The sequence below is a fragment of the Pinus tabuliformis genome, chromosome 4_2 (assembly GCF_031772625.1).
Source record: "Pinus tabuliformis cultivar Carrire ecotype Pingquan chromosome 4_2, CPIR1, whole genome shotgun sequence".
Lineage (NCBI taxonomy): Eukaryota > Viridiplantae > Streptophyta > Pinopsida > Pinales > Pinaceae > Pinus > Pinus tabuliformis.
The window spans coordinates 216552861-216564267 of record NC_142304.1 but is presented as its reverse complement, the minus strand read 5'-3'; positions in this window follow the sequence as shown (position 1 = coordinate 216564267).

The window sequence follows — 11407 nt, the reverse complement described above, 5'->3', positions numbered from 1 at the left end:
TCTGGACAGTGAATTTCTCGTCGAAATCCAATGATAAATTCTTCAAGAAACCCGATTATGGGAGTGTTTAAATTGTTTTTTTCATGGTGGAAATCAATTTGACACCATCAAGAACCCCTAGGGCACCCAAAATCTTAAAGTCTGACAACTGTACCTAGGATTTTCAAAAATTTCCAAAAGATTTTCTCAAAATCATGCCAGATTTTTTATTGTTTTCCAGACAAAAACATGACCTCTTTAGACTACGTGATCCTCTTTAGACTACGTGATCCTTATCCCCTAAGTTCATGAACCCATGTACTAAGATAAAAGTGATTTTTCATTTAATGGAGCAGGTGGAATGCACTTCACAATGGTAGGTATCAAATGACCATGACCAAAATCAAGCTTCGAGGATAGTATCAATAGGATGCATATGAGAACATTAATGGAGGAGTCCAATGTTATGCATGTTTCATTGCTTGTGAGGAAATTGGACACGTGCTAATTGGGTCTTGGAGCATTTCTCACATCCTACCTTTTTTCAATGGTTCATTTTCAGTGATTACTTTGCTCTAACTAACTTTTCACTTTGGATCCCAATCAAAGGGTCAAAATTGAACACATCACAGCCCTTCAAGAGGGCTCTAACACATCCTAGAAGTGTGAAGCGAAAAGTAGGCATAAAAAAAATGTTAATTTTTATTTGTACTTTTTTTAAAAAATTTAAATAGTATAATAAAATGCCTGGTGAAGGGTTGCCAGATAAATTGTTGTCGGATATATCCTACTTGCCTTTTTCTCGTTTCTAAAATCATTTTAGCGGCATACAGACTCTAAAGTACTCTTTTATGGCGATTGGCGAAGGGATTTAATTGAATGAACTAGTGGCACTCGCACATGCCTTGGTATAGAGGTGAGGGTCAAAAGATGGCCCAAATAGTCGGTGTGTGATAACTAATATTTGATGGGAGGAGGAGGGAGAACGACAATATATTAATGTGTGAGGTGATGAGGTGATGGCCTGATGGGCACAATTTGTAAGCAATCTGAGTTTACACTTACACTTGGAGGTGTTGCATATAGAGTTATTGTTGAGATGGTCCTTTTCCTCTAGCATGTGTGACAACCAAATCTCTGGTCACTCAGATAGGTCATCTTGGAAAACTATTCTAGAGTGTATATATGTGGGAAAAAATAACCATAGATCTCTACGAGAGTCAATTCCGTGAATTCTTGAGACCATGTGTGTTCAACAGGATTTGATCTAATGACGTCGTGAGAATATTGTTTTTTGGTACAAATGGATTTGTTCCCATTCGTGAGGGTTTTGGAGGAAGGTTTGGTGTTGAGAATCCTCGTGGCCTACAAACCCACTAAAGAAGGCATTCATTCCTCAATATTTCCTTGTTTTTGCGAGCTTAAATTTGATAAATTATCGGTCCAGATAGGGCGGTTCCTCTCACTTTTGTCAATGTTCCTTGCCCTGATGTCAAAAAATTGGTGGCAAGCTTTCATCTGGAGCATTCCGAGCTAGTGAAGCTTTCCAAGAACTCTTTCCTTGGGGTTTCGAATCTACAGTTGGAGATTATGGTTTACACGGGCTGCGAAGGTTTGAACTACGATATGAACTTGGGAAAGGTGTTGGGTAAATTCTTGGTTTCTTTGGACCTAGAGGGATCCCATGAGAGGTTGGTCATGTTCCATAGTAGGTAGGTGTTTATTGGGAAAACTCGGTCAAAGATTCGAAATCAGGTCCTTAGCTACACTTGAAAGTTCGTGCGAAGCCTGACCCGAGGTTTGTTTTCCAGTTTGACAGTAAGCCTGAGTGCACTTCGCAAGTGTAACACCCTCCTCCCACATTTACCCAAGTTAACTGGTCCGTATGGGTAAACATGTGATGAAAGGCTACTATGATCTAATTGAATCTCCTAGGTCGCCTTAAGGAAGTGGAACTGACACAACATAGCCAATTTGACCTTCTGTACATACCACAAAACCTACAAGAGCCATCCATCCCATCCAGGTGACTAGCCCCCGAGACAAACTAACATTTTCTTGCATTAAAGCCTAAGTCGCTCCAATGACATGGTCATGCACGTGATTGGTACCCTCCATTTGCTCTCATGGCATGGGAATGCAAGCGAATGGGGTCTTTTTGAACTAGTTTTAAGCCTACGACCCTGGATTTTGTGCCACTTTTTCAGGGCCAAGACTCAGGCCACTGCCCAGAACTCCATGAAACTTTTATGAATGAAAAGTAACATCGAAACAATGATACGAATGCAAACAATTGAACAAACACTTGACTGGACCCCTACTAGCCATGACATGCATTTCGTCAAACATGTCACGAATATGCATTCTATAGGTTATAACAATAGATCTGAGCAGAGGGATCTCATACTTATCAGAGAATCGCTAAGAAGCATTGATGCCTTATCATGTTAGCTGCATTATCATATATTAGGTCATATATTCATTGTACAATCATTTACAAATCAAAGCATGATGAGAACCATACATCATCATTGTCATAAAACATGCTCATAACCAGTACATTTGCTCATAAAATACCAAGGAGAAATAGTCCTAATTAATGAATGCAAAAGCCAACCCGGTGTGGGATTACCACATTCCACTCGACTGTAGATTGGTTGACCCAAGTCTCTCTTCAACCAATCACCCCCATGCTATATTCCAAGCATGAATGTGGGACTTATCACCAAAACCAACTAGGGCTTCCCGAGGCTACACCACCTCACCCTAAACAATAGAACCATGCTTTACCGCAATACCCACCGAATTGGATCACTATGCCATAAACAATAAACATACAATACCAGGATTTACTGCGATCCTCACTGGATCACTAGGCCAAAACAAGCATTGATGCCACCAGATCTCTCCACCTACACCATAAGGAATTTTTCGTCCCAACCTCTCGGCTTTATTGTGTATCCCACCATTACTGGTCATGGGATTTCTAGGCCTATGAGGTCTCCACCCTTTGTGCTTTACTGTGTATCCCATTTTTGGATTCCTAGGCCCAATCAAGGGTACTCACCACTGAGCTTTTTCGTGTATCCCACCATTACCAGTCAAGGGATTCCTAGACTCAATCGAGGTGCTCATATTCAGGCTTTACCATGTATCCCATCCCAGGATTTTTAGGCCTTGTGAATAATCTTGGGACCACCCCACTCAGCTTCGAGTCGATCCAACAATCCAGTTCAACCACATACAAAAGAATCGACCACACCATGGCTATCCGGAAATGGCAAGGCTAGGCTAAAAAACACTGTCAAACCTGGCAAAAACCCATGCCCATGACAACAAGAGAACCAAGAACACACATGCATAACCATACATGTTAAATCTAGCAAGGAAATCACACATGTAAAACGATACCTACAAATAATCCCACTATAGTTGCTAGATCCTGCTCTTCCTTGCTTGATCTTTGCTTCCTCTTGCCTTCTTTGCTCTTCTTGATCTAATGCTAGAGTGCTCCAAGAAAACTCTAAGTGTCCAAGAGTGTGTGAGAGAGAGAATAGAGAGAGAGCTCCAAAACTGAACTGACCAAAAGCCGTGAACTGATCCTCAGAAGCCTTTTTATTAATGAGGCCTCTATTTTCTTCATTTTCCATTATTTTCCTTCATTTTCCTCCTCACATGCAACCTGTGACCTTTCACCTTCCTTTTCTCCTAATTTCCATTATTTTCATAAATAAAATGCCAATTAATGCCATTTTTCCTTTCCAAATCCTTTTCCATTTCCTTTGCCAATTTCCTTAGCCATAATAAACCAAATGAATACCCACACTAGGATGTCTTGCCCAACATTCAGCTTGGAATAAGTGTCCCATAACCATGGTTATTATTTTGTCTTTAATAACTTTTATTACATGGAATTTTCACCAAGATTGTTACACAACCCTTCCCCTTGGGGGAACACCGTCCTCAGTGTTCAACGACATCTACAACCAATAAGACTGTTGAAAGCAAAACATACTACCCATAGATCTTTATAACTTAGCTCGTTGTAGTATTTACAATGATCAACCTGTTGAGAAGCAAATCAACATGACAACATAATAACATAACAATCATACTGACATGGCCCCCATACTGCTTATTGGAGCTTTATAACATAACTCGTGATGGTATTTACATCGATATACATATGCACATATACCAAAGACATTTGATCAACCAGCGAATAAAGAAGGATACATAGCCTGCCTCTGATTAGCCATCTCCCATGTAGCTTCATTAGGCCGAAAGTGCTTCTACAATTTAACCTGCTCGATTGCTCGGTTCCGGAGAATGAGTGTCTTTCTCTACAATATACATTGCGGTTCTGGCTGGAATTATCCTTCTAGCTCCACCTGCAATACAAACCAGTCAATCACATGATCAACATCTTTAACATACTTATTAAGTAATGACACATGGAAAACATCATGGACTTTCACTATCGAAGGCAGTGCAAGTTAATAGGCTACTAGTTTGATCCTTTCAAGAATATTGAAAGGTCCACAAAGCCGAGGTTCCAACTTGGCACATGATCCAATCCTCAAGGATCTCTTCTTCAGCTTGATGCGCAAATACACATGTTCCCCAACCTGAAACTCCTTAAACAACTTGTTCCAATCTGCATAACTTTTATGTCTGTCCTGTGTTTCCTTTAGATTCTTCTTGATTACCTGCATTTCCTGTTCCATCTCTGCCAACATATCCAATCCAATCAACACCCTGTTCACCGGGTCACTCCAACTTATGGGAGTATTACAACTCTATCCATAAAGTGCCTCAAATGGACTCATCCTCAAAGACTCCTAGTAACCATTATTGTAAGCGAAATCGACCAATGAAAGATACTCCTCTCATCTCCTCTGCGAATGCATCACATACATACTCAACATGTCCTCCAATATCCTATTGACCCTCTTTGTTTGTTTATCTGCCTGCAGATGATAAGTCGTGTTGAAGGCCAACTTTATATCTAAACCTGCTAACAACTCCTTCCAAAACTTGGAAGTGAACTTTGCATCCCTGTCTGACACAATCTTCTTTGGAACACCATGTAATCTGACCACATCTCTGATGAAGACCTATGATACATCATTGGTTGAATAAGTGGACTTCACTGGAATGAGGTGTGCTCCCTTTGTCAACTTGTCCACCACAACCATGATGGAATCATGTTGTCTAGATGTCCTCGGAAAACCTATAATGAAATCCATGGAAATGACCTCCCATTTCCACTCTGGAATCAGAATTGGTTTTAATAATCCACCTAGATGCTTATACTATGCCTTCACCTGCTGAAAATCCAAGCACCTAGCCACAAACTCTGCCACATCCTTCTTTAGGTTTGGCCAATAATAGAAATTCTTCATTGCGGTTAATGCCTTCTGATATCCTTGTGTCTCGAATATGGCTTCACATGAAACTCCTTCAAGGTAATCTTCTTGAGCTCACCATTGTCTGGCACATATATCTTGTCCCTAAATATGATCAAGCCATCTGCTGAGAAATGATAGGCCACATCTTGTGCACCTATACCACTATATGTACCTGCACCTATACTGTACTCAACTGTAACCTATGCATGAGCTCCATGTACATGTTATCCTGCTAATCTTCCTTTAAGATCTGATCCTGTAGATCTGTCCCATAAGAACTCATAGCTGAAATGTGATTTACATGTACCTACTTGCTAAGAGCATTTACAACCTTGTTCTCTTTACCCTTGATGTACTTGATCTCAAATTCAAACTCACTAATCATGACCAACCATTTAGCTTGCCTAGCATTCAGATTCGGCTGGTTAAACAAGTATCTTAACCCATTGTGATCACTCATCAATACAAACCTCCTGTGAAGAAGATAGTGCCTCCACGTCTTCAATGCATGAATGATCGTTGCTAACTTAAGATCATGAGTAAGATAGTTCTACTCGTGCTCATCCATTTTTCGCGACTCATAACATACTACTTGTCCCTCCTACATAAGGAATCCACCAATTCCTCTCTTGCAAGCATCTGTACACACTATAAACTCTTTGTCCGGGTCTGCAATATTTAACACTAGAGCATTTGTCAATAACTGCTTTAACTGCTCAAAACTTGTTGCACATTCCTCTATCCACTCAAATTTCTTACCTTACCTTTGTAGTGACGTAATAGGATATTAAATCCGGGAGAAGTTCTTGATGAACCTCCTATAATAACCTGCTAATCCCATAAATGATCTGTTGTAGCGGCTACAACCACCCTCCAAAATTTTTCCTTAGCTTTGTTTTGGAGCCTCCCTACCAACCTTTCTCAGCAGCATGTCTTGCTTTGTCAAGTACACAAACTTTAGTGATTTTCTTGTAGAAAGACAATCTGTCTATCAAAGCTTGTTGCATTCCCCTCACAGGTTGTTTCTCCGGACTTGGTCCAACTGCAAGCTGAGAAGCTCCCTCAAGAAATTGTGCAATTTTGGAGGGCAACCAGCCTTACCTCAAGAAATTTCGCAATTCTGTTTGGCAACCTGTTGGGCTCTAGAATTGCGCAAATTTGCCAATCAAGCTGTATCCAGAAAATTGCGCAATTCCTCCTAGCAAGGCTGCTCAACCCAAGAATTGTGCAATCTTACGTAGTAGTCAGCTCCTCTGCCCAAAAATTGAGCAAATCTCCTGGGCAGCTAGCCCAGCTCCCTTCCATAAATGCGCATTTCATCCCAGCAGTTGAGCAGCCTCTTGCATGTGTAGTTGGGTTGACCAGTTCCACCCGAGACCAAAGAAACTTGACTTGCATGCATAGATTGCTTTTCCCGGAATAGCAAAAGGAAACATGCAAAAAGAATCCCTTGATTCAGGGAGCTATTTTTAGCAGCTGAAGGTTACATGCAAAGATCGTTTTAGAATCTTTCCTCCAAGTGTCGCTCTTTCCTAGATTTGTGGCATGCGCGTCATGAGCTTCAAACTTATTTATTCGACGCTTCAAATCTCATTTATTCACATCGATCTTGGAGCTCTAACATCCCACAGCACATCTAGGACTCTTCGACACATCCAGCTCAGTTATTCACGAGTAAGTGGTCTCAACTTGTCTTTCACAGCATTTCAGCTGATTTTTGTGTTTTCGCGTGTGTGAGTGTTGTTTGCTTGATTTCTTTGAACACTTTCTGTCGTTTACATGCATACTAGCTTGTACTAGCACCGTTTCAGTTTTTGTTAGCATCTCACTGTTGTTGCATGCATGAAACTGTTTTGCACGAATGGTCGTCGATTCGGCGACCCGCTTCACCCACATGCATGTTGTTCCATTTTTTGAATCTTTCATTCAATGTTTGCATGCACGATCATTTGCTTATGCTTACACTCAGTATCGCCATGCATTCACTTTCACATTTGCTTTCAGTTGCCCGTTGGTGGGTCTCGGCAGCCTTGGCCCGGACTCTGCCTCACGAAGACAACATTATGAAATCCTGAGAGGGAGGGCCCTGTCTTCCCCTCAGGAAATGTGCATTTCTTCCCAGTAACTGTCCTATGGGCCTGCTTTGCACAATTATGAGGGACATTGACTGTTGGCCCAGAAAATTGTGCAATGCAGTCACCGAACCTGCAACCATTTCCAGCTGAAATTGCGCATTGCGCAATTCCAGCAGTCAACAGTCAACCTAGATTGCACAATTCCAGCAGCCAGTCATGCCTCCTAGACAGCCCAGACTACTTTTGCGCAAGTCTGGTAGCCAGTCTCCCAGCCTCCCAGAAGAAATTGTGTAATCCTTGCTAGTCAATCCCCAGGTATGTGTTATGTCGTTCCTGAATTTGCTTTGGTTTTCGCTGACAGATTTCTTGCCATGCATGTCGCTTTGTCTCCAGATCTAGCAAGTGTTTTTCCGCCTCTTAACAGTTCAGGATCAATGGCCTCCAAGAGAGCAGGATCAAAGGACACTAACAGAAGTGCAACTGGAGCAGCAGTTGAGCGAGTGTCTGCAAGTCTACCGATCTATGAAGATACCAAGATAATTCTAGACAAGGACATCAAGCTGAAACGGCAAGAGGTCAATGATGCATTTATAGGCACATTTGCGGAATACCTCGAAGACCGCCAGGTATACATGAACATCCAAAAGTCCGGCTTGCACCAAATTGCATGCAGATACCCCGCGTTCCCATGCTCGGACATGATACACTAGATTGTCTCGCACACTGATCCCGAGACGATGACCTTGAGTAGTGTTAGTGGGATGAAGATTGAAACAATCAGAGCATAGGATTATGATAAGATGTATCAAATGTCAAAGCTTGTGACTATCATGGAGACTCCCTTCAGCTTACCTTGTAGAAAATATGTGATAGGTTAACCCGATAAAGAAATATAAATCAAAGCAGAATATTTTTTTTTTTTTGTAAATCATTAGATGTATCTTATATCACAAAAATTACATAAGCTACAAAAGGTCTGTAGAATCAAACAGAGCTACGATCATCAAGCTTGTTCGACCAAAATGTCTACCTTTAGAGCTAGCAGGAACTGAGTCTGCAACTTAAGAACAGAGCCTATCATTGACACTAACAAACTAAACATAATAACCTTCCATACTTATTTCTAACCGTCAAAGAGACTAACCACACAGGGCTGCCTGACAAAGGACGCAAAACAAAAGAGGGTCTAGAAAACCCAATGACTCAAAACAGATTCAGACATTAGAAAGAAACCAGCAAAGTATGGCTGCCGCAGGGCAAAGGGAAATGAAGCAATTACAGCTCCAATTCCACATAATCCTTATTGGTATCACTTGGGTCGGCTGCTGCATTATCAGGTTCTGGCTTTGGAATCCTCTGGGGTTTGCGGCGCTTTACCATGCGGGTATCGTTGTCCTCCACTGGAACATCAACCACAATGTTCATCCCTTGTCGAATGGAGAGCTTAAAGAGCTTGATAAAAGCTCCCAAATTATCAGACAACATCTTGAGTTCCTTTGTTAAAGATTTCATGCAGACTTCCATTGAATCCAACCGTGCAGTGTTCTTGGTGGAGGCAAGCGAAGTGGCATAGTACGCATCCTTCATGGCTGCACTCTGCATGCTAAGAGCTTTGGCAAGTATGGATTTCATGCGCTAGACTTTGCTTTGGGTTCTCACGAACTGAGTGGCTCTAGAAGATGGAGTTCCTGGGTCCGAGATCCAGTCGATCTCCTCCTCCATGGTTTGCATATCCAGCTTCTCCTCTTCCTTAGTGACCTCTGCTTCTATTTCCTCAATTTTCCTTTTCCCCTTAGCAGAGACTGAAGTTTCATAGGTCTCTCGGGCTTTTTTCAATTCTCTGTTAGCGGAAGCATTGCGACTACCTTCTTTTGTCATTGTGATGTTGCAGGTATTAGCGGGAGTTGAAAAAACTTCGGGCAACCATACAGAGCGTAGAGGGCGTAGAACCGGGCGATGGGAATGAGATGTTTTAGCCCTTTGGTGGATCATCGTAATTATAGTTGAGGGTTGAATGTGATGGATCATGATCTTCAGCTCAGCCTTCGTAGATCTGCAGTTTTTGACATAATTACTCCCTTTTAGATTTCCGAAAGCCTTCCCATGATTTTGATCTGATGCCACTAAGTTGCCATGCTTGTAGCTGCTGGTCAGTTGCCACGTGTCCTCAGCTGCGCCTTGCATACTCTGACGTTCATTCTTCTATGAGATTTCCTTCCCCTTCTGATGTGAGTGATGGTACTTCCCCTTAACATCCCAATTTGGTGCATAATGACCCGAGGAATGAGCATTAATGGCTGTCCTCATTCGTTATGGATGAACGGTACCATGGTACTGCTTAACCCCTCCTCCTCATTCAGAATGTCCTATCTTGAAAGTTGTAAACACTTGGCCTGAAGCTCTTCGCATGTTACATCATGCCAACAAGTGTTCGAGTAGGTATTTTGATGAGTGACCCCGTAGTTCGCAAGGCAGTCCGCTACCACATTTACAGTTCGTCTCATTGCCTGCACAATGACTCCGTCGAGGATTGAAAGGTGCTTTGCAATGAGCTCTGTAACTTTGGCCAGCCTCCAGTGTTTTGTAACCTTACCAGGTTTCGATCCCTTTTGTAGTTTCCGTGCTGCATTAATAGCCAGCAGTGAATCCCCTTCTACAACAGTAGCCCCTGTTCCCAAGCGAATTAGTATCCGGAGTCCCTGCTCTAATGCAGCGAATTTCATTTCATTGTTGGTCGCCTCTCCCATAGATTGGCTGAAGATATGTAGAATTTCACCTTTGTGGTCACGAAGGACACCTCCTAGGCCTGCTGGGCCAGGGTTGCCCCGAGAGGCCCCATCAAAGTTCAGTTTGTGGAAACCTGGTTGAGGCAGTTGCCAAGAGGTTATGGAGGGGATTTGTGGAGGCCGATGCGCAGATGAGATGGATGTAGTACCTGCAGTTATTCCAAACACCTGCAAAATTTGAATGTCAGTAGCAGACGGTTCAGTGTCCTGTTCGGCTTTACACCTGGTAAGAGTCGTTTCCCTCATGTTCTGAAGAATATTAGCTTTAATAATCTCTATGGATCTGACTTCATTCTGAAACACTCTTCTGTTCCGCTCTTTCCATGCTGACCAAACTAAGAAACCAGGGGTTAATTTCCATAAAGTGTTAACTGTTTGAGACTTGGAGTAATTGATTTTCCAATTTACTATGCTTTCCTGTATTGAATTTTGGTTCCTGTCCGTGCTCTTAAAGATTGTCTCCATCCAATTCCACAGTCTGTTGGTCCATTCACAGGTATTAAGGAGGTGATTCATTGATTCCTCCTCATTTTCACAAAGGGGGCAGCGTGAGGGGCCTATGAATCCCTTTTTCCGTAGGTTTTCCCAGGTGAGGGTTCTGCGGTGCATCAGGAGCCACAGAAAGGTTTTTATCTTCAGCCAAAGATCTGCATCCCAGACCCTGTTGTGCCAATTGACTTTTTCTTCTTGGTCCCTTTCTTCTATGTATGCTCTTGCCTCTTTTAGTGTGAAAGTTCCCCCTTCGAGCTTGCCCCATCGCAGTTGATCTGCATCCTGAGCGCTGTGGATTTTCCTTTTAGCAAGATTTGTTTGCAGAGACATTAGGTTGTTATCCATTTCTTCTGATTGAAGGGTGTCATTGAATATCCATTGTTTCCATGGCTAGTTCGCTGTGTCAAGTCTCCAGTAATGATCCACTGTTATCTTTCCTTGTTCCTGGTGTCTTCTTTGAATTGTTAGATAATTAGGGCATTCAAGTTTGGGCAATTGCTGCCAGGCATCCTCCCAAAACAGAGCAGTTTGTCCATTACGGACTTCCCAAAAACTATGCTCCTGTATTATGCTTCGATTGGCTCTTGCTAAGTTCTAGATTGGGGAGCCTTCTGGAGGTTCCTAGATTCTAATCAGATTCTGAGGGCTGCAATTGTCTGCATAC